This window comes from Echinops telfairi, unplaced genomic scaffold, assembly GCF_000313985.2.
Source record: "Echinops telfairi isolate 266 unplaced genomic scaffold, ASM31398v2 ScPeMD7_7405;HRSCAF=8443, whole genome shotgun sequence".
Lineage (NCBI taxonomy): Eukaryota > Metazoa > Chordata > Mammalia > Afrosoricida > Tenrecidae > Echinops > Echinops telfairi.
The window spans coordinates 1,646,801-1,652,376 of NW_022111305.1; the positions used below are offsets into that span (position 1 = coordinate 1,646,801).

A 5,576-nucleotide genomic window follows, 5' to 3' on the forward strand; every position below is an offset into this window, starting at 1 on the left:
CCTATAATCCTGTGAATATGTTCCCCCACCTATGAAAGTTTGTAAGCCAACCACTTCATACCTTTATCCCCCCAAATTTTGGGTATCCGATTTATATACTGCCCATTTACATCAACCCAGGGCTCTGAGAAGACAATCATATTTTTCGACATGAAGAACCTCGCAGATTCCTGGGAATGGCAATCGCTGCCTGCTGAGACATTTCTAGCATCGCTGATGCTGTCTAAGGGACACTCTGGGACTCCATCATAAGTGAACATTTTATACAACAGTAACTGGACTATTACAACAGACCGTTCTTGTGCTAAAAGATCAAGATTTTGGACTTATCAATCAATGATAAATGTAATTGGAATGTAACTGATTTCTGTGTAACCCCTTACCTATATAATGTAATCTTACTTAATTGGGATTTGATTTGAAAACATTTACAAGGGTTTTAAAGAAACATTTTGCTAAAGAAGGGTATTTTCTATACATTCAAAGGTAGGCTCAAGGTTCCCCAAGCTCTGATTTGATTAAACAATCGGTGGACAGCATGCAAGGATTGGGTTCCATAACCTGGGTTCCAGCCTAACAGTGCTGCTCATAATCATAATTTTTGTCCCGGCTATCACGTGTTGCTTTTACAGAAAGCTAAGGCATGTGAAGGGAAATCACAGGGCCTCCATGGCTCTTTTGAGTTTCATGCATAAAGCAAACGCTGTGGGAGCAGCGATCGGAAAGAGTGTGTACACGGACGAGTCCTTTACTCTCACGCTAAGAAGCCTGGCAGGCTGGGCTTCTGGGGGTGCAGGGAGGCCTTCGCCCTTGTGAGTTGGAGGTAAATCCCAATCACATTCTCATGATATTGTTCCCCACTTCACCCTCCTCTATGGAGCTGACTCAAAGTTATGTCTTACAAGCACATAGCTGATTGCTGTGGCCGGCAGTTTGAACTGTGGAAGCAAACATTCCTATTTGCGCTATCTCTTCCTGCTGCAGAACCCAACTCCTCTCCTACCTTCCCCAATAGTAGATGGCCATAGGGGGACTTTATCGCCTGAGCCTGGATTCAAAATGCTTGCCATCAGTCTGAGTTTTTGGTTTGGATATATTATTCTGGTCATTAAATTTGCTTTGACAGGTTTCAATGTATAGAAAATAACCATGTCGACCCTCCAGCTCTTTTGAATTTTATATATAAAACAAAAGGGGGAATTGTAGGATATAAAAAGACTGTTCCCCAGCCCATCTCCCCCAAATATATGTCAGTCCTAGGACACTGCTTGCAACTAATGGTAAATGATTGTCAAGCTATTCTCCCTGCAGGCATTCCACCATCCAGAGCAATCAGACTACTGCCTGGTCCACTGTAGGTAGGACTCACACCCTACTGATAAGGATAGTAATTGTTTCCATGGAGATCCAGAGAAGTGGTCAAACAAGGTCAGTGACATCCAAGGTTAGACTGCTATCCTGAATCTAGGATCTGCCCATCTTGCCACATGTATACCCTTAATTCCTCCCCTTCCTATTGCATGTACACCCCTAGATCATCCCCCTCCTACTACTGTATTTCCTATAGGACAACCCCTTCCTGTAACATATGTCTTTACTTGTAATCAGGGGGCGTGAACCCCCCCCCATAGATATATAAGCCTTGGTTAGAAATAAATCACTCATTCTCTCCTACACAAGCCCCCCCCCACCCCCACATCCCCTCGTGGACCACCAAGAAGGGCGGAGGTGAACATGCTACCACGAAATGTGTCTAACTCTTTCATTTTACTTTCTCTCCTGTCTCTCCTATTCTTTAAGAGTTTACTATAATCTTTATATATTTTACACATACAATTGCGCTTAAAAGTGTGAGGGGCTGTTTTCCCCCACAATTCGCTAAAATGTTTACGTAGACTGGCATTCCAGTTAACACACCTAGACCAGGGACACAGGGGTGCAGGCTCTTGCGTGAAGACAGTTCTAACCTCCTGGGAGGAAATGAGTTTTAGCTGTAAAGGATTTCATTGGAAGCGTTAGCTAAGCCATCCTGCCTTCTTCTACCTTTAATTTGCGAGTAAAAATACTACTTTAAGGGACTAGATCTTCACTTTACAGCACAACAGAAGTTTCCAGACTTCAGAACCTCTGGCTAAGCCATCCTACTGTTGAACAAATAATTAGTCCTATGCCTTTAAGAAATACAATCAGCATTACCTCCTGCTTATCTCCTTCCAAGGGAAGTTGAAAGGAATAATTAGATAATTTGGAGAAGTATTTGGAAGCTCCGAAGAAGACAGATGCTATAGATGTACAAAGAAATTATGTCTCCTTCCCACCTAGCTGACTCACAAAGCCTGTGGATTTGGGGAAGAGATCTGGCTCATAAGAGGATTAGGAAGCTGATGTCTCAGAAGTATGTTGGCATTCTGAGATTAAGGAAGCTGACATTAGGATAGAAAGTGCTGAATGAAAAGATATTTTATAGTTTTGGAGGACGAGGGGGAAAACATGGTGGGTTAATAGCAAATCTTAATTCTGTGCCTCAGAGTTCTAAATACAAGCATTCTTCTGTATGTGAACGTATTTCCCTTAAACAATACTAGCAAACTGTGCACCCCCACACCCCCAGAGGCTCACTTAGGTTTCTCATGCCTATAGCTCTTTGTATCTTCTACATGGTCATTTCCAGCCTGACAGCACATTCACAGAAGCCTGACGGAGAAGACTGACAATGTGAGAAAGTGCTACCGACAACCCTGCCTTGGATCCTGTGTGTATTTCTACCGTCTAAGTTCCTACCCAGGAAAACAAACAAATCCACTGATTCACAGTGACTTCTTAGGACAGAGCAGAACTTTCTCTTTGGGTTTCCAGACTGAAATCGTCACAGGCCCACACAGCTTCTTGTTTCTTCTAAATACCAACTGATGGGTTCAAATCACTGACCGTGTGGTTAGTAACACAAGGGTTCCCTTTCCCTAGCACAAAACCAAATCAAACTCTGCCATCGAACTAATTCTGACTCAGAGAGGCCCTATAGGACAGGGAAATGCTTCCTTTGTGGGTTTCTCACACGACAAGTCTTTATGGGAGTTGAGTTAGTTTATTGTGCCAACCTGGCGGATAAACACAAGTGGGGTTAATTGAAGGGCGGAGGGATAAATGGCTCAATGAGCCTGGCCTTTTGAGTTCTCAGGTCTCTTACTTTGTGATGGTCGCACCAGGGTACAGCTGCCTTAGCCAGTTCCCTGCTTTAGCTGGCAAAGCTTACTTCCTGTGAGACATCCCCAAGGAGAAGCCACATGGACCTACCCTGATGCAGCCCTGAGTGATGCAGCCGCCGTGTGGAGACCCCTGCCAGCGCTGAGATGTTTGCACTGACTTGGTTTTCCTCCTGCAGTCGGCATCATTGGGTCTGTTTTGTGAGATGGAGGAGGACTTTCTGGATTGTTGTTGGACATATGGGTTAATGGGTTAATTTTGGACTTGTGGGCTTGGGCAGCACCGGGTTGGGATGTTTTCTGGATGCACACTTAACCTTCATATAAACTCTCTCTTATACATGAGTTTCTGTGGATTTGTTTCTCTAAGTACCCAGACTAACACAGGAGTAGAAAGACTCCTCTTTCTCGTGAGCAGTGGCTGGTAGTTTTGAACTGCTGAACTTTTGGTTAGCAGTCTATTGTGCTACCATACTATGCTACAAGGAAAGTTCTTTTAATGGTAGGAAAGATGTTGCTATCTCCAAATATTACTTTGAAATTTCTAAATGGAACTGTAATCTTTTCTATTAAATGTAGGCAACAATTAATATTAGCTTGATGTAATATATCTTAATGTTTTGTGAGAGTGATGTTTTATTTACTTACATGACTCCAATTTATATTACAATGTTAATAAATAAATTATATGTAAGATAGACACTGGAAAAAAATAAAATCTACTCTTTTTTCCCAAGGAAATAGAAGCTATTATATCTTTATACATTCTGTATAATGTTTAGGTGCGACCATTCGTTTCATAAGATGCGCTGGGGAGTAATGGAAAGTCCATATGAAACAGTCTAAAAATGCTGAGGACTGTCTTCTTTTATTTCTTTACACCTGTGTGAACTTGGACTAGCATACCCTTTTCTGTTCTCAAGGCTCTTGTGAAACAGTGCACAGAAAAGGCACTGAAAAGATGAGCCATAGACGTGCATTATTATTTTAACTGTAGTAAGCTATAATTCCACCAGTCATCTGTCATTTTGGTACATATGATTCCAGAAAGCTAAACTGGGTTTTAAAGTCAGATTAGACCAGAGCATGCACACTACAGATAAGAGCCCCCAACACAGGGAATCCAGGATAAGCCCCGCAGGGTCAACAATGAGAGTATAGATACCTGAGGGATTAGGGTAGGGTGGGGCCAGAAAGGGAGAATTGATCACAAGGATCAACCTAGAACCCCATCCCATAGGGACAAATAATGGAAAAGTGGGTGAGGGGTGATGGAGGACAACGTAAACTATGGAAAAAATAATCTATAATTTTTAAAGGGTTCGTGAGGGAGGGCAGGTGGGGGAAGAAATGGAGATCTGATATCAGGGGCTCAAATGGGAAGAGAATGCTTGGAAAATGATGATGGCAGCATATGTGCAAATGTGCTTGACACACTGGATGAATGCATGGATTATGATAAGAGATGTAAGAGCCCCCAATAAAAGTTTTTTTTTAAGTGGATGTGCAAGAAAGGATATTATTGCTGTTATTAGACTGATCTTGGCAGAAACCCGTGTTTCACCGTACACAAAGGCACTGGACTGCGTGGGCCAGAACAAGCGATGGTAAACAGTGTAAAGAGTGTGAATTCCAGGATACTTAATTGTGCTCATGCAGAAATTACATAAAAAGGTAATCTTTCAAACAGAACTAGTTAATGCTGCATGGTTGGAGGTCAAGAACGATGTGCATCAAAACTCTATAATTATTGTAATATATAATTTGTGCAGCCTTTCCAGTTATGATACACTGGCGTTTGGTTTTAAGAAGACTTCAGAGCATATTTCATTTTATTATTTATTTTTTATGTATTTATTTATTTTTAAAGCCTACAGCACCTTGTATTCCCAGGCGGTCTTCCATCTAAGTATTAACCAGGCCCGTCCCTGCTTAGCTTCTGAGGATCAGATGAAATCAGGCGCATTCAGGGTGGTATGGCCATAGACCAGAGTATATTTTAAACTTAAGGCTTAAAGATTAGCTCATGGATCCAAACGTCATGGTTCCAGGAGAATTTGAGATTCTGTTCTGGCTTTTCACCCATTTTGACCAGGATTTTTTTAATGGAATCTTTGATCAAAATGTCAGCAACAGTAGCCGGGCACCACTCAAATCTTAAGACAAAGAAGATAGTTCTCCAAGGAAGCAATTAGCCACACCTTCCCCGTCCTTTTATTTCAGACTTCCCTTCTCCTGTTGCTGCTCCAGGCAAACACTCACCAACTTTAAGTTTTTGTTTTTAACCTAATCATTTTATTGGAGGCTCGTACAACTCTGATCACAATCCATTCACCCATCCATTGTGTCAAGCACATTTGTACATTTGTTTCC

The 5,576-nt window shown here is 41.9% G+C and overlaps 1 protein-coding gene and 1 pseudogene across 1 annotated transcript in view; both read right to left on the reverse strand.

Annotated features, from left to right (window-relative positions):
• GPC6 (glypican 6) overlaps positions 1-5,576 on the reverse strand; it is a 1,378,959-nt gene that overhangs the window by 117,754 nt on the left and 1,255,629 nt on the right. The gene's annotated exons all lie outside the window — the stretch shown is intronic.
• Positions 5,072-5,191, reverse strand: LOC115871792 (annotated as a pseudogene).